Source organism: Palaemon carinicauda, chromosome 14 (genome assembly GCF_036898095.1).
Source record: "Palaemon carinicauda isolate YSFRI2023 chromosome 14, ASM3689809v2, whole genome shotgun sequence".
NCBI classification, from domain to species: Eukaryota; Metazoa; Arthropoda; class Malacostraca; order Decapoda; family Palaemonidae; genus Palaemon; species Palaemon carinicauda.
The window spans coordinates 48,842,888-48,868,885 of NC_090738.1; positions in this window are offsets into that span (position 1 = coordinate 48,842,888).

Here is a 25,998-nt window from a genome sequence, read left to right on the forward strand (position 1 = left end):
AGAAATTGCTTTGCAATAAATGGCAACAGCACCGGGATAGTCTAGATGACAATAAATTGAGCGAAGTAACAAATGTCATATCTCCTTGGAGGTATAAAATGATGCCCCGAAAAAAGGAGACTTAGACTTCTCTTTGTCATCTCCGTATTGGTCACACTCGGTTGACACTAGAGTTTCTGCTGAAGGGCCAACACCAACCGTATTGTGACGATTGTTTAGTACCTCTAACAGTGAGGCATTTGTTGACTGAATGCCCCAATTATAATAACTTAAGGAATAGATATTTGTTTGAGGCTCGAGGTAAGGGTGGCAGGTTCATCCTTGTCAAGATTCTTGTAAATGATGTATCCTACAATGCAAGTGGTATTTTTAGATTTATTTCAGCAGCAGGTCTTTTGAAAACTATCTAACTTGTATGTATAATGACATTCAACTTTTATGGTTTTAATTGAATATTTTTTTAATTTTCATATAAAATAAATGATATCGGCATCAATGACCCTAGATGTCAGGATGCCTGAAAACTTTAAGTCAATTTATCAATCATTCCCCTCCATGGGTCTGGCCGTCTGCTGGAAATCCTCCGGGGCATAGAATCTTTGATGCTTCACCCTCGGGTAAGGCAACAACTTCATTGACCCCGAGGCCTTCAGAGAATTCTTGGGGTTGGCGGCGGCCACACTAATCTTCCCCAGTTTCCTGCCCTAAGATGGGGCCAAGTGGAGAGACATAGGGGGACGAGCTTCTCGAAGGATGCCAAACTGACCCTCCAACAAAGAAACTTTCCCTGGAGGAACAACAGGGGCTGTCTCCAGCAGGTTATTGAGGTGCCTGATGAGCACCAACATCCTGGAGGAGGAGGAGGAGGAGGAGTCTTCCACCGAAGGGTTCTCTTCTGCCAGACCTTCCGATGACTGGTGGGCATCGTCTCCGAAGAGCCTCCCCTTTGGAGATCCTGTCCACGAAGGGAAGGTTGAGCCCTGGGAGGAGCCTCCAGGCGGATCCTCGGCTCTACGCCTTCTTGATGAAGTGTGATGGTCTAGGGGTCCTCTATAACCTTGGAAGCCCCTCCAAGAATCTGATGAATGCTGACAGCCTGCTGCATCCTCCAGCTTTCTCTTCTTGGGGTCGGGGTCCTCCACGACCGATGCGGGAGAGGGAGAACCCTTAAGGATCCTCGGAGTGTTATCCCCCCCTTCTCTTCTCCCTCGTTGATTTGTTGTAGCGATGGCTACATCGACGGAAGGGAAGGAATTACAGAAGAACAGCTCGACGATGGTCTTGAGCCAGTGTCTTTCTTCGAGGAAGAACGTTCCTTTTTTGCTTTTTTCTTCTTGGCCATAAGAGCCCATTGGGTTTCAGACCGCTCGATACACTTACTACATGTATTGCTCTGAGTACAGGTATTTCTGCGACACGAGGTACACACTGAATGGGGATCAATTTCCAAATGTGAAAGGAAAGCCAAACATGCTTTCCCATTCACACATGGACAACGAAGTTGGACACGGGTGTTATCCATCTCAACACAAACACTTAGCACACACAATAAGTTGAAAATGCAAGCGCAGGTCACAGTTTAAGTCGCGAGCAAAAACTAAGTCTTTACTGGGTAATGACCAGAATACGAGCACACACAATAAGTTGAAAACGCAAACGCAGGTCACAGTTTAAGTCGCGAGCGAAAACTATAGGTCTTTACTTGGCAATGACCAGAATACGAATGGTGACCTTTGCCCTGTCTTTACCAGGCCTGACACGGCCGGAGGCTTTGATGTCTCAAGCCTGGAATGGAGTCCTGGCTAGGGTAAACATTTTCTGGTTGTAAGTTTAAACTAAGGAGTAACTCCTGAGAGAGTAGTCAGTGGTTACAATGCATCCGAACAAACTTCATTCCAAATAACAGTTTGACCAACTTCTTCCCATTTGATAAGAGTTTGGTCCTTCCACTGGTAATCAATTACCATAATTTCAGAAGTGTAAATGTACTGAAGAATCTTAACATTATCTGGTAACCACTGACGAATCTCTTATTAATAGGGTAATGAACTTGATGCATCGCTCATATTTTTTTAGAACTTATGAGAATCTTTTGTGCTGCAGACTTTAGAATTCTCTCTCAAACTGATAATGTTACCTTTCAAAAAGTCAACTATTGCAGATGGTAATACAGCTTTATTCACTAAAGATGATCAGAGTGGGTTTTCAGTTCTAACCACTGATTATTGATTCACTCCACAGCTGATGCAATGGAAAGCCATTTGTACAACTTTTAATGGGTCTATGATTTTCATTGATTAGATTTTAAATCTTTTAGTAAGCTGTCTGATGCAATGATGATTGAGAGAACCAGTTACAGGTTTCACTAATAATACAAATTTCTTGGAAGAACCTCAGATGCAGTAGCAGAAACGACCAGTTATAGAGTGTGGCATACACACAGAATGAAAACGAGATTAGGAACCTCCACCTTCAAACGAGATTAGGAACCTCCACCTTCAATTGTTCATAAAAGCCATTATTCACACCCACTATAACCCTCTTAATGAGAGAATGCCTTGATGAAGTCATTGAGCTTCAGCACTGCATATCATTCCCTTGCTGTAAGGTGACGGGCAAGAAGGCTCTTGAACTTAGGGAAATTGCTCCTCCAGTTCGGATCTAAATTTCTCTCTCATTTTTTTCTTTCAATATAACTTCGACCTTCTAATTTTATATACTTGCTTTTGTGTTGCTTTCGCAACTATGAGAAAAAATTCCCTTGTATGTATGTATGTATATATATATATATATATATATATATATATATATATATATGTATATGTATATATTATGTACACACACAAGTATATATATATATATATATATATATATATATATATATATATATATATTATGTACACACAAGTATATATATATATATATATATATATATATATATTATTTATGTTTTTCTTTTTGGCTTGGATGTTTCTACATCCATTATAGCTGCTGGCGTGAATGTTTATACATCCACTATTGCTACCTGCTTCGATGAATTGGAGGTGGTGTTGCGGATGGGAGGTATTTGCATTCAAAGCTATATGTGAGAATATTGGATGATCTCAGCCATACCAAAGATGGTTTGGACCTTTTTGGCGGAACTATTCTCAAGTGTTGGGTCTTTGGAATCCATGGGGGATCCAATGCTTGGAGTAAGACTCCCGGCTTTTGGCCGGAAGCCCATCATTACAGATATGGGGAGGAGGATTCCATAGTTTCTTAGTTTCGGTCCTAACAGGCGGGTTCAACATACACCTGTGCCTCTATATCTGTTTTGGTGCTATCCTTCGGGTAGTGTATAGAGTGGACCATCTGGGAAGTACTGTCTCATTGTGCCAATAGTGAAGAATGCAAATATACTATTTGATGTATGATGCCTCTCGAGCAGGTAAACATAACTAATCAACCCCTTTCTTGACCGCTGCTTTATGGATTTTTTAAATAACGAACCCCCATCCCCTGGATATGCTGACTCTCCCCGGCACTTTTGAGGACCTCTGCTAGTTTAATTAAGGAAAATTCTGTTGACCTTCGGACTAAAAAGGACCACTATACTGATGTTGAAAAATCTAGTTAATTGGGTAACACTAGGAAACTGCGAATCCTTCATGTTTCCAAAATTCCTTTTTAGAGACAAACTATGATTATATATAGAGAGCATTTGAGTGCTATGTATTGATAAAGGAAATAAGTATGAGAGACTGAGATGAAAAATGGGACTCTTGGATATCTTTTGATAGTCATGATGATGTGTTTAATGCCGTTTGTAATAGTTAATAAAATTAACAAATAAGCACGTAGCTTGCTACCAGGAATAAGAAATTATACATATCATACAAGCAACATTTTTATTTACCAAAAAAACCCTTAAATTATGATTATAAATAAATTGATATAAACTAGATGACAATAATTATCAAAGTTGGTATGACATAATTTCAAGTTTTTCCATTCCTTAGGTATTTTCCTGGTTTACATCAGCTTTACTTCCTGGCCTACATGTAAATGGGTATATGAACAATCATTAGTTATGAAATTGACAGAATCGATTTGCTACAGCAGCAGTTATTGAATTTGTTTAAAAAAAGAATTTACCATTGGAGGATATGAAATTTAATGTACTCAATTTAAAAACAATGAAATATTACTACCTGCTGTAAGTAAACTGGGGCTAATTGAAGAAAATTAAAACCACCAGACCACGTAAAACATATCCTGAAAGATGTGTTTTAGCCTTCAAATAGCGATATAATAAAATATAAATCTGTCATATTTATAATCAAGTTACTGAAAATAATTCTAAAAGTCCTTACCAATACTTGCATAATTATAAAGTTTACCACAAGAAAGAACAGCGGTAATAACTGAAATGAAGACTAAGAAAAATACTACACCTATAACTTTAAGATCTAATATAAGTTATGAAATTGTGGCAGGGAGGAAGGATTATTTATAAAGAAGCAACACAAAGGCCTTAGAGATTGAATACAGTTACCTTTAACATACAACCTTAATATATGCTTGGTACTCACCGTATCAATCCAGGCAGGAAGACGATGGAGATGGCTGAGGCAGGAGTATGTCTAATAATCCATTACCATGAAAAATGTCTGGGATCCGGATGACTTTAATTTAGCAATGCGTGCTATGAATACTTGAAGAAAATCTATGAATATATTCTTCTTGGTTGGCCTGGGCACCAACTGCCCGTTGAGATACTACCGCTAGAGAGTTATGGGGTCCTTTGACTGGCCAGACAGTACTACATAGGACCCTTCTCTCTGGTTACGGTTCTTTCCCTTTGCCTACAAAGACACCGAATAGTCTGGCCTATTCTTTACAGATTCTCCTCTGTCCGCATACACCTGACAACACTGAGATTGCCAAAATATTCGTCTTCACCCAAGGGGTTAACTACTGCACTGTAATTGTTCAGTGGCTACTTTCCTCTTGGTAAGGGTAGAAGAGACTCTTCAGCTATGGTAAGCAGCTCTTCTAGGAGAAGGACACTCCAAAATCAAACCATTGTTCTCTAGTCTTGGGCAGTGCCATAACCTCTGTACCATGGTCTTCCACTGTCTTGGGTTAGAGTTCTCGTGCTTGAGGGTACACTCGGGCACACTTCTATCTAGTTTCCCTTCCTCTTGTTTTGTTAAAGTTTTTTTATAGTTTTTATAGGAAATATTTTTTTTTAATGTTACTATACTTAAAATATTTTACTTTTCTTTATTTCCTTTCCTCACTGGGCTATTTTCCCTGTTGGGGCCCCTGGGCTTATAGCATCCTGCTTTTCCAACTAGGGTTGTAGCTTAGCATTTAATAATAATAATAATAATGTGGTGTTGACTCTATAATGGTCAGGTTCCGAGTCTAACCCCCTGTCGTTCTTCGACCATGTAAGTTTTGTTGGATAAAAAAAGAGTAGGAGTTTGCTAAATGGTCCAACAGCCTTTTACAGCCGTGGGAAAACACTTTTGAGTACCAAGCATTTCAATAAAAATATCAAATTTGAAAATTAGGAGTCCTTCCTGCCGCCATAAGAATATTCAAAGTAAAAATTAAATAGAAAATAATCATACTTGTGATGCGAATTTATATTCAGCATAGTCCCAAAGGAATTGGATGTATACAAACCTGCTGATTGGTTTGAAAAAGACACAAATGTACCCATGCCTTCACAGTGAAACCCAAAACCACTAATGTGGCTTGTAGCTGAACCTAAAGTGATAATAGGGAATTATTTTAAAATATGTAAGTTGATACAGAAAAAAGTAGGAACATTGCAACTGGAGATAGATCTCGTTTCGGGAAAAAGTTATCTCATCCATGCCAAATCCTCGACGCAGTCTGCAATGCTATCTAACTTGCAGACAGGCAGTGATGAAATTACATTAGAAATGAAACCTCATCTAAATTTTAGTTTTGGAAGGGGAGTGGTCTTTAATGAAAACCTGTACGAATTTACAGAGGAGGAGATACTTTCCATGTGTCCACTAAATGTATGGAAAGGGCATAAGGTTCTTGGAACACCAATGATCATACTTACTTTCCAGGATGCTGATGTACCTTTTCATATTGTTATTGAAAATGAAAGGATTAAAGTTCGTCCTTTCAAGAAAAACCCCCGAAAAGCTTTGATTTTTCAGTAGTGTGTGAGATCCCTTGTTGGCCCCTATCGTTGTGGAAAAATTATTACTGGTAAATCCTTTTAATATTTTTCATGGGTTTCTCATTACTTTCCAATATTTCTTAAACTGATTTGTAAAAGCCTTCTGCTGTTGCATCCTCCACATTAACCATACCTAAAAGTACGTCTTACTTTTCCTTTGCTCTCATCCTAAACCTTACCATAACTGGTAGAGATTGAGATAGTTATCCCAGTGCTCAAGAACCTACGGTAATACCAGTGCATTCATCTTTTCATAAATGAAAATAAATTCATCTTGCATATATCTTCATGTCATTCAGAATATTGACATATTCCTCTTTACATTCAGCTCACCGTTTTCTATTTCCTCATCAGACAAATAAAATTTGAAATAATCTTCATATTTCTAAACATAATTTCTCGGTCCTATTGGAAATAGCATAGGCGAGGCATGAAAGGACAAAGACAAGGTATGCTAGCAATAGCGTTATATACAGCCACTAGACTCGTTGCTACTGAAAAATTTTCTAATTCCCCTTCATCTTCACTTACTTTGTCTTTTTTCGTATGAACGTCTATCTCTTACTGTAATACTTACCAAATGCCTCTTCCTTGTTGCCCGTTTTTTCGACATCTTGAAAAAAAGCTAAAGAAATATCACTACTCGTCAACTTTTGGGACGCAAAGATACACAGGCTTGTCAAGCTATGTCAAGGACGACTGACTCTACGTCTTTGTTTTCACAAGGCAGACACACACCTACATGTAGTAGGCTGCCAAAGAGAAGGGAAAATTTTTTTTATATAAAATGATTTTTGTTTAGATTTTATATAATGAAAAATAACTATTTTCTGATAATATACTTCTTGTATATGAATACTTGCAAAATAGATTTATTTTCACCCATAACTAGTTGAGATAGTCTTCATCTCTACATCTGGCAAGGGGACATTCGTCATTTACAGCCTCTTGTGACGATTCAGGTACAAGTTTAGGGAATAATCCTAATAATCCATGATTGGGTTTATTTTCCATGGTTACATTGGCATGGTCAATAGCACTAAGATGGGACAATATTTTATTCATTACAATTAATCTTTTCTTAATATGTATTGATAATTAATATAGAAATGAGAGATTTTGCCGTAAATTTAGAAGTGAGAGAATCTTCCATATGCATTTCTTCATGCAGCCCTTCTTATAAGTTTGATTAGTCAGTGCTAAAGAATTGTCTGGGCAGAATCTAAACGGTATTCTAAAGCTGATCTTTTAAAAAAAAAAAATCACTTCAATTCTTCCAAGATCCTTTCAACCACACACTGTATAGATATCCAGTTTGTGACTGTTAGTTTGTTGCTAAAATAATATGTTCATTGTCATAGCAGATATTGTACGTATCTTAACATAATTAATTGCTCCTTTAGGTACCTCTAAGCAAGCATCGGAACAACAAAGGTGCAAAGAAAGAAAAACAACTAAAAATGAATAAATGAGGAGACACCTGCTGGAGATTAGATTTCAATTCCATATGTCTTCCCATCATGACAGCTGCATTAGTGGCAGAAAACACAATCATAGTTATAGATATGCTTTTTCACTTCTATAGAGTCAAACTTTGCATCTGCTGTAATCACAGATAAATTTATTAACTAAAAATTCATCCTATAAAGACTAGTCATTTTTAAGAATCCAAATAAATGAATGTGTTGTCGGCACATCAGTACAATCATCAACTGATAATGAAAATTTGCATTTTGAGGGTTACAAAAATGTCATTAAAGTTATTTTTTACCTATGCAGTTTACAATTAATAATTTTAATACAGTGGTACCTATGTGGTTCGAGCAATTTTTGAATGAAACTATTTTATGTACTTTTGCAGTAATTATTGTTAATTGATCCATCAAACTAAATAGAAGATTGTTCACAATTAAAATTAAGCTACCTCTAACATGCTTGAGTTTTTGATAAGTAGGTTTACCTATTGACCCTTTTATATCTGTAGGAAACAGTCAATACAGTAGATCTTGAGTTATGACAAGTAGAGTGATTATTCCCATAAAGATAAGATACATTACCCTCGATGACTTTTCCCTCAACCAGGAGGAGGTTGTGTTCTTGTAGACCTTCTTCTTGATCTTGTCAGTAGACAGGAAAAGATTCCTGTTGCCTGACCAGTAATGTCTTCTCTCCTGCAAATATTTCCTCACTGGCCTGACGGGGCACGAGTATCTCCTCCACCATCCCCACCATCAAGGCAACCAAAGTCGTTGAATGTCTCAACCCTGACCAAGGGGTTCTGGTTCCTGGCGAGTAATTTTTGGACAGACTTAAACGTTGGGTCTCTCCACCCTTTGGAGGGAGAGATTTCGTATGACAGGTTGTGAATTTTCCCTTTTCTCTTGGCCTTGGCCAGTGAGAGGAAGAAGCCTGTCTTTGAGGGTCGTCTCAATCTAGGATGTTTAGGAGCTCGTAAGGTGGAAGCTTGAGAGATTTCAGGACCTTGTGGTGGGATGCTACAAAAGCAAACCCCACACTATTAACAGACAAATGTCTTTGCAACACAAACTTTCCTCTTGTTATATTTATCTGGACTACTGGACAGAAAGGACATTTAAACAAAGCATATCCGTAAAACGAAATTTCTTATAAACTAAATAACACAAAAACCAACCAATATATATATATATATATATATATGTATATATATGTGTGTATATATATATATATATATATATATATATATATATATATACATGTTTATATATATATATATATATATATACATGTTTATATATATATATATATATATATATATATATATATATATATATATATATATATATATACATGTATATATATACATATATATATATATATATATATATATATATATATATATATACATGTATATATATATATATATATATATATATATATATATATATATATATATATATATATAATTATATGTATAGTGCACGTATGTTTACGGACCATTGTAAATTATCGGTTAAAAGTAGAGACACTTGAATAACATTCATTAAGCTGAACTGTCTTTATTAGCACAACCACCACGTGGTGGCAAACAGTACATTCTTTGGCAATTGCTGTAACTGCCTCAATTTATTAGGATTGTTTGATATCAAATTCATAATCATCATCAACCTGTTTGGGCCATCAACAGTTGAACAGTCCTCAAGTGTAATCTAATGAAAATCTTCTATTACATGGTTGGCGAGCAACAATAAGTCCCCATTCAAAAAAATAATTAGCTCTCAAAAGAAGGAATTGTGACTATTACTTCGTTGAATATAAGATCTTTATTTAGTTCTTTGATGCCATGTAAAGCAATGTCAATAGCAATCTGTATGTATTAATGGACTATATAGCCAAGTTTTGACCTCTTGGGCCATTCAAGAATCTATATAACCTGCACACCATCTTCACACCTTCAGGGCTCGTATCGAAAGTACACTATATAAAATCCAGCATTGAAACACACAACTGCCTCTAGCTGCTGTTAATAAAAGAAAGCATTTGCCCAAGACATTTGTTACTGTCCTAACTTATCTACAAAAAAGTAAACAAACAACCTCGGTTATACCAATAGTCTTTCTCACTACAAATAATCATTACACCCCCCCCTCTCTCTCTCTCTCTCTCTCTCTCTCTCTCTCTCTCTCTCTCTCTCTCTCTCTCTCTCTCTCTCAAAAGCTTTTAGCAAACTACAACAAAAAAAAGTTGATCCTTTAGAACCTTCTTTACGTTGCATTTTGGCACTCGCACCTGGTCTGGAGGCCATAATTGCTGGAATTTTGTGAGAAGCATTGAAGGTTGTCGTGATCCTCTCAGATCCAGTTCTATCAGGAGGAAGATCTGGCCGAGTGCCCTCCTAAAGCCCTTCACAGCTGGCAATGACAGTTTCTTTTCTATTTGTTGGCTAACCACAAAATCCAATGTTAGTGGTATGTAGGCGAACAACGGAACAAACTTGGATCTGCACCACTTGGAGAAAGCTGTTAATTTTGTCTGGTAAATAGTTAACGATGACTTCTTGTGGTAGCCTGTCATTTCTGTTGTCATCCTCCCTGAGAAGCCTTCATTCCGTCGGAGTTGGTTATATGTCGCTCATGAAGGGATAGTGCTTCCAGGGTGTTTTATACGTCTTGAAATGTGATTGACACAGCAGTCCCATCTTGGGTAGTTCCCATTGGTCTTCCATGCTGAGTGCCTGAAGGTCCAGGAACCACTCCATATGTGTCGACCTTGGCACAATAATCAAGTGGATGGTTTTAGCTTCCCTTAGCATGTCGACTACTTACCTTATCTTGCAGAATTGGGATGGTGCTGAAATGTATCCTCTAGTGCTGTGTTCTGGTCTTGGACTGGAGAGCAGTATACCAGCAGTTTTGCATTTAGAATGATCACAAAGAGATCTATGAAGGGAGAGGCCACTTGACTAACTGCGAGCTCCTTTCTTACTTGTAAATGAAAGGACCACTCTGGCCCTCCTATCTGTCCTTTTTGGCTCAGTTAGTTTATGACATTCTTCCTTCCTGGGATCAACCAGACTAATAAAGGTGTTTCGTTCCCTTTTGCCCATTCTAGGACTTCCATCTGTGAGCAGCACCATTATCACATATATGCCTACAGGAAATATCACATACACAGTACCATTATTTCCAATGACATGTAACATCTGCAATATATTACAAGATTATTCTTTCCATATAGATGCCAATATTTTATGTCCTTAGTCATATGAAACAGTACTACACAGGGAATATGAAGTAACTAGTTTTCACCAATAATTACTGACTTCAGCAAAATGTAAAATTACTTTCCCTGTCAAGATATGCCCAAAACCATTATTACCTTGACACTATCTTTGAAACAGTACCACACAGTGCTTGTGCATAAAGTTTTTTGTATCCATAATCACTGACTTTAGCAAAATTCCAATATCCTTGAAACTCTTAAGTAATAGCATAAACATTTATGGTCATATCATATATGCATACTGTAAAAATTGTTATTTATTGCTCTGCAAATGATCTGCCTCACATCATCATAATCTACTAGTGAACTTTCATCTAAACATTCCTGTTTCTGTCATTACATGTTGCATTACTCTGTACTACCCTAACTGCTGAAACCATTCGTTCATCAATCCTTTATATATATGTGTATATATATAGATATATATATATATTTATATATATATATTTATATATATATATATATATATATATATATATATATATATATATATATATATATTCATATTTATATATATATTATGTATAATCATATATTATATTCATATATGTAATTATATATATATGTGTGTGTGTTTGTATATGTGTATATTTCATATTCTAAATACTAAAAATAATTGCATAGTGTACCCGAATAAGTGCTCGGGGTCATGTACGCACAATTTCTCTCTCTCTCTCTCTCTCTCTCTCTCTCTCTCTCTCTCTCTCTCTCTCTCTCTCTCTCTCTCTGTATATATATATAATATATATATATATATATAATGATAAATATTTGCACATTAAGCCATATATTTTAATACATTAAAGTCTGGATTCTCTTAACGACCTCGGGATCAGAGCCCCAGGCGGAATCACCCAAAGACTATAATATCAGACCGGCCGGGATTTGAACCCTGGTATGGTCACTGGCATACAGATATCCTGGACCAGGGTTCAAATCCCGGCCTGTCTGATATTATAGTCTTTGGGTGATTCCGCCTGGGGCTCTGATCCCGAGGTCATTAAGAGAATCCAGACTTTAATGTATTTATATATATATCTTATTTGAAATATATATATATATATATATATATATATATATAATGTATATATATGTATATTATATATATATATATATATATATATATATATATATATATATGTGCATATATATATATACATATATACTGTACATATATACATATACATACATACATACATATACATATATATACATATATACATACATATACATATATATACATATATACATCTTCATATATATATATGTATATATATACATATATATATATATATATATATATATATATATATATATATATGTTTGTATCTCTCCAATAGAAATTTTTGTTCATCGGCTACCTATCGTGGAATTATCAAATAATAACCTGGTTTATTCATAATCACAGTGATTTAGTGTTTTAAGAGGAAGATATATAAAAGATGGAAATTCTGAAAAATATTCCTAATCAATAAACAATAAATTCGAAGGAAAACTACGAATTCACCAATTTTTGGTTATTTAGATTAACATAGAAATTCGTAAAATTTTAAAAACTTTATCTTATTGTTAGCAGTAACGAAATAAACATGCAAATATGTAAAATAAACATAAAAATACAGGTTAAAAAAAATGAGATAGTAAAAACTTTGGTACGCAGCTGCTGAGGAGGAACCGTTGCTTGGTACCATGAAAAGCAGCATCTCAAGACGGCCGTTCATCAGGGAGATTCCTCTTGTCTTTTTCAGTTACTTGCTCTATTTCAGCGAAGAGATCATTAAACAAGGTAGTTTTAGCCTTTAAATTGTCCAGCTCCTCACTGAGATTATGTAGTAATTTTAATAATTTCAGTGAAAATATTCTAAACATTAAGAGTTTTAGTAATTTCAATAATAGTTGAAATATTTAATTGAAAAAAAAAAAATAAAAATTAAAGATATCAATCTTTTTGTGCAATTTCCTACGCTAGCTACCACTTTACTGCCTCCTTGGTTTCATGGTCCACTCTCACCACCTTGTGGTAAGTGTGTCTGGTTGCTTCCCTCTGACCTTTGAGGCATTACTGAACAGGTCAAATCGAGTCCCCGTGAGGCATCAATTTCTCCAGGGAGGTCAGGTGGCCTTAAAGCCTTTGCTTGCACTTTGACGGGAGTGCTCCTTATAGGGTGAATAGTTCCGCAACTCCCCTCAAACTGTTTAGCCTGGTCTGCAAGAGAAAAACTTTGGCTATCCTGGTGTTGATGTTCATCCTCAAGCACACCATCCTGTTTTGTGGATGGAGCTGTTATTTCTCCTGGTTCAGGATTACCTCTAGCCCTTTGCAGAAAGCCAGTAGTGTGTCCCTCTGCCTACTAAAGGTTTCCTCTGATTAGGGAAGTACGTAACAGCCAATTGTCCAAGTACCGCAGTAGTCTGATTCTCCCACTAGTCCCAAGAGGAAACTAGGGTGAACACTGGTTAAAACTAAGTAGAGGGTGCTGAACTGGAAAACTTGTTTCTCCACCCCGAATCTCTAGTATTCATTGCTAAATGGATGTACTGGTATCTGGAAATATTGTCTTTGACGTCCATGCATAGCATGAAGTCCTCTTACCTGATGGCTGATCGAACGGTCCGTGATATCAGTATTTTCTTTCTATCTTTTTGAGTTTTAGTTTTCATACACGCTACTATAGTGCATTGTGATAGCACAAGAACATCCAAAATGAAGCCTGTGGAAGCCTTGGAAACAATGCCCTCATCAATGTTGGATTTATGGCTCCTTTTCATCCATATGCCATCAAACACAACATCCATGTCCAGGATGCTGTCACTGTCGGGAGGCATGGCAGTTATCCTATAGTCTGCAAAAATACTTCACTTAACTTTTTGGGTGGTTATTTTTCTGGTGCCTATATAGCAGGGGAACTCTGCTCTCTACAGGGCCCCCAGTCATTTTATCTACCTAGTCCAATGCAGTCTGATAGAGGAAGTCCATAATCAGTCAAACCATCTTTAATCATTTGATTAAACCCTCACCAGTAGTGTGGAGAATTGAAGGCTGCGTGAACGTTTCCAGAACATTACTAAGTGATCCAAACTAACATATGTTGATTCATTTGTCATAGGGAGTATTTTTTTCCTTTTGCTATTAATCGAGTGTTTTCTATCGTATGGGATAAAACCGAGTTTTTAAGCTTAGTACATTTGGTTTGATGAAGACAAATGTACTAAAACGTGCTTGCTTTACATTTGGTTTGATGAAGACAAATGTACTAAAACGTGCTTGCTTTACATTTGGTTTGATGAAGACAAATTTCCTGCAACGTGCTTCCTTTACATTTGGTTCATTAACACAAATGTCCTGTAACATTTCCTTTTCCATGTTTATTTATTCATTTTTTTAACAATCCCCTATGTGGTCAATAGCCAATATAGGGCAGTGGCAGCATGTAGCAAGTGCTAACTCAAGTCTCGCCTGTTTCAGCTCATCTAAAGCCTTTTGTTTCTAAAACTTATTACTGTTCCTGTAGTAGTAACGGATCATGCAATCTTCAGGTGTTGAACCAGCTGGTGTTCACAAGTGTCCCACGATAATTTTGCAGTGTCTTACGGCATAATTTACAATAGGCTTTTTATAATGACATCTTATCTTTTATGGTTTTAATTGAATTATCTTTTTTTTTTCATATAATAAGTGGTATCGGCGTCAATGACCTTAGATCTCAAGATAGATATCAACATGCCAGAAAACTTTCTATCCATCAATCAATCATTCGTCTGTCGTTACTCTTTTTTGGGGGCTCTCTCGAGAGCTCTCCTCAAGCGTACTATTATGGGAAACCTTTTCTTCCTTAAATAAAATTCCCAGGTTTATCATTCCTTCGGTTTCTCTGTCTTCTGCAGCCACTTTTTTTTTTTTGTCGCCCTCCTAATCGTCACACAACTAGGAAACATACGGATAGTCCTCCTCTCGTTTAGTCTTGGGTCTATACAAAAGTGGTTCCTCCATTAGAGTGCGACATGGCACAATTGGTGCCCCACCAACTCCATTTCCCAGTTGGATTTTTACTCCTTCGACAGCCAATAAATCGTTTACCCCAAAATTAATATGACCTGTCACCATCTTGCGTAACAGCCTGAAACGGCAAATAGGAGTAACCTCCTCACCTATTCCCTTCAAAATGACAGAATCTCCTGTGAGAGATTGTTCATATGCTTTGCATCACCACACAATGATTACATCCCATGTCTCGCAACATCTTGACCGGGATCTGGTCGCTTCCAGAGGAACATACCTTTATAGATATACGATTTAAAGGCATCCACAATTGTTTAGGGTTGTTCTGTTCGTCGTGTAAACGTTCATTGGTTTATTTCCCTAGTTGACCTTTCCCGTCTAATTCTTCGTCTTCGTATCCTGTGGAGTTAAATTACCCTTAACCACATGGGGAACTATTTTCGGTTAGTTCGACCAAAAATCCTTACTGATATGATATTTTATGCCATACCTATAACAGGCGATATTAATCTTCTGCATGACTTTCACAACAGCCGAAGGAGGACGATTCAACGATTGTTGTAGTACCCATAGCATTCTGCTTTGGAATAGTACCAGTGATACTCCCGATGTAACTCTTGAACTTGTTCCTATAGTTATTATTGAAGTAGTTAATTTCCATGGTTTGGGAAATACATGACACTTGGTCGGAACAATGTTTGAAACCTGTTGCAGCACTATCAGTTCTTCTAAATCAGCCATCTCTCTAACTTTGGCAGCCTCTATCCATATCTTAAAACATCATAGTACCTTATAAGCTTAATCTAGGAACGTCATTTTCTCAATTGTTATTATAGTACCATCACATTCTATTTTGGAATAGTACCAGTGGTACTTCCGCTGTAGCTATTGAGCTTGTTCCCATAGTTATTACTGAACTTGTTTCCATGGTTGGGTGAATACTTGACACTTGGTCGGAACGATGGGTGAAACTTCATACCCGAGGAGGGTTTCCAACTGATCCTATTATAATGTTCACTAAGCAAAGCGGCTCTATTAAGTTTCTTCCTTTTTCTCTCTCTTTCTCAAGTATATTAGAATATGTTCAGGAATTCCTCGTGAATATTGTTCCAGCACTATCAGTTCTTCTGAATAGGCCATCTCTCACTTGGGCAGCCTCTATCCATCTCTTAAAAAATCGTCGTACCTTATAAGCGTAATCCTGGTTTTCATTTTCTCGATAGTTGTTGTTGTATCATCACATTTTGTTTCGGAATAGTACTAGTGGTAATTCTGCTGTAAGTATTGAACTTGTTCCCATAGTTATTACTGAGCTGGTTTCCATTATTCCGCAAATATTTGGCACTTAGTCGGAACGATGGTTGAAACTTGTTCCAACACTATCAGTTCTTCTAAGTCGGCTATCTCTCTCACTTTTGCAGCGTCTCTCCATATCTTAAAACATTGTCATACCTTGTAAGCGTAATCCCGGAACGTCATTTTCTCGATTGTTGTTGTAGTACCATCACATTTTGCTTTGGAAAAATACCAGCGGTACTTCAGCTGTAACTATTGAACCTGTTCCCATAGTTATTACAGAAGTGATTTCTATGGTTCTGCGAAAAGTTGACACTTGGTCGGAACAAGGGTTGAAACTTTTTCCAGCAATATCAGTTCTTTTACATCAGCCATCTCTCTCACCTAGGAAGCCTCTATCCATCTCTTTAAATTGTTGTTGTCCCTTATAAGTATAGTATTCAGGGGTCATCTGATACACTTCCAGCATGCTCCTCTTAATTTCTTTATACTCCTTCCTCTGGTCTTGAGACAAGGCAAGATACTCACCACATCCTTTTCCAATAGGGACGTTCTGCAATAACACTGGCCATTTATCTTCGTGTCATTCCATCATCAACATGGCCATTACAAAATGATCAAAGAACTCGTCTGGAGCTGCTTCTGTGAATTTTGGGATTAACCATGCCATCATCTTCAACTTGATCAAATTCTCCTCTTCTGCAATTCGTCTAAACTAAACCTCTACATTCATTTCTGATTTCATTCCTTTATTTTACTCATGGATGCATGAATAGTATCCTGAATCGTTTAAATTCCTTTGTCATCTTTTACAAAAGCTTCCAACCATTATGGCAATTATCTGCTGGCATGTCTTGAACAAAGTGTAATGAGTGGTACTTTTCCCAAGCAAAATGTGATTTTCTCGATTGTTGTTGTAGTACCATCACATTTTGCTTTGAAAAAGTACCAGCGGTACTTCAGCTGTAACAATTGAACCTGTTCCCATAGTTATTACAGAAGTGATTTCTATGGTGCTATCAGCCATCTCTCACCTAGGAAGCCTCTATTCATCTCTTAAATTGTCGTTGTCCGTTATAAGCATAATCCAGAAATATCATTTTCTTGTCCTTCTGCAAATTTTGGGAATCTTTCATTATAGTATTCAGGGGTCATCTGGTTCATTATAGTATTCAGGGGTCATCTGATGCACTTGCAGCATGCTCCTCTTAATTTCTTTATACTCCTTCCTCTGGTCTTGAGACAAGGCAAGATACTCACCACATTCTTTTCCAATAGGGACGTTCTGCAATAACACTGGCCATTTATCTTCGTGTCATTCCATCGTCAACATGGCCATTACAAAATTATCAAAGAACTCGTCTGGAGCTGCTTCTGTGAATTTTGGGATTAACCATGCCATCATCTTCAACTTGATCAAATTCTCCTCTTCTGCAATTCGTCTAAACTAAACCTCTACATTCATTTCTGATTTCCTTCCTTTATTTTACTCATGGATGCATGAATAGTATCCTGAATCGTTTAAATTCCTTTGACATCTTTTACAAAAGCTTTCAACCATTATGGCAATTATCTGCTGGCATGGCTTGAACAAAGTGCAATGAGTGGCACCCACAGCTTATTATTAAACCTGATGGAATATAATTTTTCAATAGTGGCTGAGATCCCTTGTTAGCCCGTATCATAGTGGAACAATTATTACTAGTAAATCCTTTAAAATTTTGATGGATTTCACATTATTTTCCAATATTTCTTAGCCTTTTGCTGTTGCATCCTCCACATTAACCATACCTAAAAGTACATCTTACTTTTCCTTTTCTCTCATCCTAAACCTTACCATAACTGGTAGAGATTGAGATAATTATCCCAGCGCTCTAGAACCTACGGTTATACCAGTGCATTCATATTCCATGATTGAAAACAAATTCATCTTGCATATATCTTCATGCCATTCAGAATATTGACATATTCCTCTGTTACATTCAGCTCACCGTTTTCTATTTCCTCATCAGACAAATGAAATTTGAAGTAATCGTCCTATTTCCAATCATCATTTCTCGGTCACATTGGAAATAGCATAGGCGAGGTTTGAAAGGACAAAGACAACGCACAAGGTATGCCAGCAAGAGCGTCATCTACAGCCACTCGACTCATTGCTACTGAAAAATTTTTGTAATTTCACTTCTTCACTTACTTTGTCTTATTTCGTATGAACGTCTATCTCTTACTGTAATACTTACCAAATGCCTCTTCCTTGTTGCTCGTTTTTTCAACATCTTGAAAAAAAAGGTAAAGGAATATCACTACTCGTCAACTTTTGGGACGCAAAGATACACGTGCTTGTTAAGGACGACTGACTCTACGTCTTTGTTTTCACCAGGCAGACACACACCTACATGTAGTAGGCTGCCAAAGAGAAGGGAAAATTGTTTTATATAGAATGGTTTTCGTTTAGATTTTATATAATGAAAAATAACTATTTTCTGATAATATACTTCTTGTATATGAATACTTGCAAAATAGATTAATTTTCACCCATAACTAGTTGAGATAGTCTTCATATCTACATCTAGCAAGGGGACATTAGTCATTTACGGCCTCTTGTGACGATTCAGGTACAAGTTTAGGGAATAATCCTTATAATCCATGATTGGGTTTATTTTCCATGGTTACATTGGCATGGTCAATAGCACTAAGATGAGGCAATATTTTATTCATTACAATTAATCTTTTCTTAATATGTATTGATAATTAATATAGAAATGAGAGATTTTCCCTTAAATTTAGAAGTGAGAGAATCTTCCACATGCATTTCTTCATGCAGCCCTTCTTATAAGTTTGATTAGTCAGTGCTAAAGAATTGTCTGGGAAGAATCTAAACGGTTTTCTAAAGCTGATCTTTTAAAAAAAAAAAATCACTTCAATTCTTCCAAGATCCTTTCAACCACACACTGTTTAGAGATCCAGTTTGTGACTTAGTTTGTTGCTAAAATAATGATATGTTCCTTGTCATATGTGGCTATAACAGATATTGTACGTATCTTTACATAATTAATTGCTCCTTTAGGTACCTTTAAGCAAGCAGCGGAACAACAAAGGTGCAAAGAAAGAAAAACAACTAAAATTGAATAAATGAGGAGACACCTGCTGGAGATTAGATTTCAATTCCATATGTCTTCCCATCATGACAGCTGCATTATTGGCAGCACACACAATCATAGTTATAGATATGCTTTTTCACATGTATAGAGTCAAACTTTGCATCTGCTGTAGTCACAGATAAATCTATTAACTAAAAATTCATCCTATACAGACTAGTCATTTTCAAGAATCTAAACAAATAAATGTGTTGTCCGCACATCAGTACAATCTCAATCACGCAGCTGCTGAGGGGGAACCGTTGCTTGGTACCATGAAGAGCAGCATCTCCAGACAGCCGTTCATCAGGGAGATTCCTCTTGTCTTTTTCAGTTACTTGCTCTATTTTAGCGAAGAGATCATTAAACAATGTAGTTTTAGACTTTAAACTGTCCCTTTAAACTGTCCCTTTAAACTGTCCAGCTCCTCACTTAAGTTTTGTAGTAATTTTCATAATTTCAGTGAAAATATTCTAAACATGAGAGTTTTAGTAATTTCAATAATAGTTGAAAAATGTAATAGAAAGAAAAATAGAAATTAAAGATATCAATCTTTATGGGCATTTTCCTACGGTAGCTAACACTTTACTGCCTCCTTGGTTTCATGGTCCACTCTCACCACCTTGTGGTAAGTGTGTCTGGTTGCTTCCCTCTGACCTTTGAGGTACTACTGAAAAGGTCTCAAATTGAGTCCCCGTGTGGCATCAATTTCTCCAGGGAGGTCAGGTAGCCTTATAGCCTTTGCTTGCACTTTGACGGGAGTGCTCCTTATAGGGTGAATAGTTCCACAACTCCCCTCAAACTGTTTAGCCTGGTCTGCAAGAGAAAAACTTTGGCTATCCTGGTGTTGATGTTCATCCCCAAGCACCCCATCCTGTTTTGTGGATGGAGCTGTTATTTCTCCTGGTTCAGGATTACCTCTAGCCCTTTGCAGAAAGCCAGTAGTGTGTCCCTCTGCCTACTAAAGGTTTCCTTTGATTAGGGAAGTACGTAACAGCCAATTGCCCAAGTACCGCAGTAGTCTGATTCTCCCACTAGACCCAAGAGGAAACTAGGGTGAACACTGGTTAAAACTAAGCAGTGTGTTCTGAACTGGAAAACTTGTTTCCCCAAACCGAATCTCTGGTATTCATTGCTAGATGGAGATACTGGTATCTGGAAATATTGTCTTTGACGTCCATGCATAGCATGAAGTCCTCTTATCTGATGGCTGGTCAAACGGTCCGTGATATCAGTATTTTCTTTCTATCTTTTTGAGTTTTAGTTTTCATACACTACTATAGTGCATTGTGATAGCACAAGAACATCCAAAATGAAGCCTGTGGAATCCTCATCAATGTTGGATTTATGGCTCCTTTTCATCCATGTGCCATCGAACACATCAATGTCCAGTATGCTGTCACTGTCAGGAGGCATGGCAGTTATCCTATAGTTTGCAAAAATACTTCACTTTACTTTATGGGTGGTTATTTTTCTGGTGCATGTATAGCAGGGGAACTCTGCTCTCTACAGGGCCCCCAGTCATTTTATCTACCTAGTTCAATGCAGTCTGATAGAGGAAGTCCAAAGTCAGTCAAACCATCTTTAATCATTTGATTAAACCCTCACCAGTTGTGTGCAGAATTGTAGGTTGTGTGAACGTTTACTAAGTAATCCAAACTAACATATGTTGATTCATTTGTCATAGGAAGTATTTTTTTCCTTTTGCTATTAATCAAGTGATAATGAAAACTTGCATTTTGAGGGTTACAAAAATGTCATTAAAGCTATTCTTACGTATGCAGTTTACAATTAATCGTTTTAATATAGTACTACCTATGTGGTTTGAGCAATTTTTGAATGAAATTGTTGTATGTACTTTTGCAGTAATTATTGTTAATTGATCCATCAAACTAAATAGAAGATTGTTTACAATTAAAATTAAGCTACCTCTAACATACTTGATTTTTTGATAAGTAGGTTTACCAATTGACCCTGATAAGTAGGTTTACCTATTGACCCTTTTATATCTGTAGGAAACAGTCAATACAGTAGATCTTGATTTATGACAAGTCGAGTGATTATTCCCATAAAGATAAGATACATTACCCTCGATGACTTTTCTCTCAACCAGGAGGAGATTGTGTTGTTGTAGACCTTTTTCTTGATCTTGTCAGTTGACAGGAAAAGATACCTGTTGCCTGGCCACTAATGTCTTCTCTTCTGCAAGTATTTCCTCACTGGCCTGACGGGGCACGAGTATCTCCTCCACCATCTCCGCCATCAAGGCAACCAAAGTCGTTGAATGTCTCAACCCTGACCAAGGGGTTCTGGTTCCTGGCGAGTAATTTTTAGAAAGACTTAAACGTTGGGTTTCTCCACCCTTTGGAATGAGAGATTTCGTATGACAGGTTGTGAATTTTCCCTTTTCTCTTGGCCTTGGCCAGTGAGAGGAGGAAGCCTGTCTTTGATCGTCGTCTCAATCTAGGATGTTTAGGGGCTCGTAAGGTGGAAGCTTGAGGGATTTCAGGACCTTGTGGTGGGATGCTACAAAAGCAAACCCCACACTATTAACAGCCAAATGTCTTTGCAACACAAACTTTCCTCTTGTGTTATATTTAACTGGACTACTGGACAGAAAGGACATTTAAACAAAGCATATACATAAAACGAAATTTCTTATAAACTAAATAACACAAAAACCAACCACAAATATATATATATATATATATATATATATATATATATACATATACATATATATATACATATATATATACACATACATATACATATATACATGTATATACTTATTTATATATATATATATATATATATGTATATATATATATATATATATATATATATGTATATACATATACATACATACATACATACATACATACACACACACACACACACACACACACATATATATATATATATATATATATATATATATATATATATTTATATATATATATATATATATATATATATAATTATGATTATATATAAAGTGCACATATGTTTACGGACACCATTGTAAATAATTGGTCAAAAGTACAGACACTTGACTAACATTCATTAAGCTAAACTATCTTTATTAGCACAACCACCACGTGGTGGCAAACAGTACATTTTTTGGCAATTGTTGTAACTGCCTGAATTTATTAGGATTGTTTGATACCAAATTCATAATCATCATCAACCTGTTTGGGCCATCAACAGTTGAACAGTCCTCAAGTGTAATCTAATGAAAATCTTCTATTACATGGTTGGCGAGCAACAATAAGTCCCCATTCAAAAAAATAATTAGCTCTCAAAAGAAGGAATTGTGACTATTACTTTGTTGAATATAAGATCTTTATTTAGTTCTTTGATGCTATGTGAATAGCAATTTGTATGTACTAATGGACTATATAGCAGAGTGCTAACCTTTTTGGCCATTCAAGAATCTATATAACCTGCACACCATCTTCACACCTTCAGGGCTCGTATGGAAAATACAGTATATAAAATCCAGCATTCAAACACACTACTGCCTCTAGCTACAGTTGATAAAAGAAAGCCCAAGACATTTGTTACTATCCTAATTTATCTACAAAAAAGTAAACAAACAACCTATGTTATACCAACAGTCTTTCTCACTACTAATAATCATCTCTCTCTCTCTCTCTCTCTCTCTCTCTCTCTCTCTCTCTCTCTCTCTCTCTCTCTCTCTCTCTCTCTCTCTCTCAAACGCTTTTAGCAAACAACCATAAAAAAGTTGATCCTTTAGAACCTTCTTTACTTAGCATTTTGGCACTCGCACTTGGTGTGGAGGCCATAATTGCTGGAATTTTGTGAGAAGCATTGAAGGTTTTCGTGATCCTCTCAGATCCAGTTCTATGAGGAGGAAGATCTGGACGAGTGCCCTCCTAAAGTCCTTCACAGCTGGCAATGACAGTTTCTTTTCCATTTGTAGTGTAACCACGAAATCCGATGTTAGTGGTATGTAGGCGGACAACGGAACTAACTTGGATCTGCACCACTTGGAGAAAGCTGTTAATTTTGTCTGGTAAATGGTTATTAATGACTTTTTGTGGTAGCCTGTCATTTCCGTTGTCATCCTCCCTGAGAAGTCTTCATTCCGTAGGAGTTGGTTATATGACGCCCATAAAGGGATAGTGCTTCCAGGGTGTTTTATACGTCTTGAAGTGTGTTTGACACAGCAGTCCCATCTTGGGTAGTTCCCATTGGGCTTCCATGCTGAGTGCCTGAAGGTCCAGGAACCACTCCATATGTGTCGACCTTGACACAATAGTCAAGTGGAAGGTTTTGGCTTCCCTTAGCATGTTGACTATTTACCTTATCTTTCAGAATTGGGGGAATGCCTACACTTCCTTCCCATCCCATTGGTGCTGAAATGTATCCTCTATTGCTGTGTTCGGGTCTTGGACTGGAGAGCAGTATACCAACAGTTTTGCATTTAGAATGATCACAAAAAGATCTTTGTATGGAGAGCCCACTTGATTAACTACGAGCTCCTTTCTTACTTGTAAATGAAACGACCACTCTGGCCCTCCTATCTGTCCTTTTTGGCTCAGTTTTTTATGACATTCTTCCTTCCTGGGATCAACCAGACTAATAAGGGTGTTTCGTTCCCTTTTGCCCATTCTAGGACTTCCATCTGTGAACAGCAGCATTATCACATATATGCCTACAGTAAGTATCACATACACAGTACCATTATTTCCAATGACATGTAACATCTGCAATATATTACAAGATTATTCTTTCCATATAGAAGCCAATATTTTTATATCCTTAGTCATATGAAACAGTACTACACAGGGAATATGAAGTAACTAGTTTTCACCAATAATTACTGACTTCAGCAAAATGTAAAATTACTTTCCCCTGTCAAGATATGCCCAAAACCATTATTACCTTAACACTATCTTTAAAACAGTACCACACAGTGCTTGTGCATAAAGTTTTTTGTATCCATAATCACTGACTTCAGCAAAATTTCCAATATCCTTGAAACTCTAAGTAGCAAAACTTTCATTCTTCTTAAGGAATAGCATAAACTACATTTATGGTCATATCATATATGCATACTGTGAAAATTGTTATTTATTGCTCTGCAATTGATCTGCCTCACATTATCATAATCTACTAGTGAACTTTCATCTAAACATTCCTGTTTCTGTCATTACATGTTGCATTACTCTGTACTGCCCTAACTGCTGAAACCATTTGGGTCATCAATCCTTTATATATATATATATATATATATATATATTATATATAATATATATATATATATATATATATAATTTATATTTTAATACATTTATAATATATAATCATATTTATTATATATATATAATCATATATATATATATATATGTGGATGTTTGTATATGTATATATTTTCATTTTCTAAATACTATAAATAATTGCATAGTGTACCCGAATAAGTGCTCGGTGACATGTACGCACAATTTCTCTCTCTCATCTCTCTCTCCTCTCTCTCTCTCTCTCTCTCTCTCTCTCTCTCTCCCTCTCCCTCTCTCTCTCTCTCTCCCTCTCACTCTCTCCTCTCTCTCCTCTCTCTCCTCTCACCTCCCCTCTCTCTCTCTCTCTCTCTCTCTCTCTCTCTCTCTCTCTCTCTCTCTCCTCTCTCTCTCTCCCTCCTGTATATAATATATATATATATATATGTGTGTGTGTATATATATATATATATTTATATATAATATATATATCACATATATATATAATAGAAATTTTTGTTCATCGCTACCTATCGTGGAATTATATAATAACCTGGTTTATGCATAATTGCTGTGTTTTACTGTTTCAAGGGGAAGATATATAAAAGATGGAAATTCTGAAAAACATTCCTAATTAATAAGCAATAAATCGGAAGAAAAACTATATGAATGCACCAATTTTTGGTTATTTAGATTACAATTATAAACACAATCTTATTATTAGCAGTAACGAAATAAACATGCAAATATGTAAAATAACATGAAAATACTGGTTAAGAGATAGTCAAAACTTTGGTACGCAGCTGCTGAGGGGGAACCGTTGCTTGGTACCATGAAGAGCAGCATCTCCAGACGGCCGTTCATCAGGAGATTCCTCTTGTCTTTTTCAGTTACTTAAACTATTTTAGCGAAGAGATCATTAAACAATGTAGTTTTAGCCTTTAAACTGTCCATCTCCTCCCTAAGGTTTTGTAGTAATTTTAATATTTTTAATGAAAATATTCTAACATGAGTGTTTTAGTAATTTCAATAATCGTTAAAAAATGTAATTAAAAAAAAAAAATAAAAATTAAAGGATATCAATCTTTATGGGTCATTTTCCTACGGTAGCTAACACTTTACTGCCTCCTTGGTTTCATGGTCCAATCTCACCGCCTTGTGGTAAGTGTGGCTGGTTGCTTCCCTTCAACCTTTGAGGCGCTTCTGAACAGGTCTCAAGTTTAGTCCTCGTGTGCATCAATTTTTCTAGGTAGGTCAGGGAAGGCTGTCTCGAAAGAAGGCCAGGTTAGTGGGGGGGGGGGGGGGGGGGTTAAGAAAGGTCCCACGCTTCCAGAGTAGTGCTACCACACT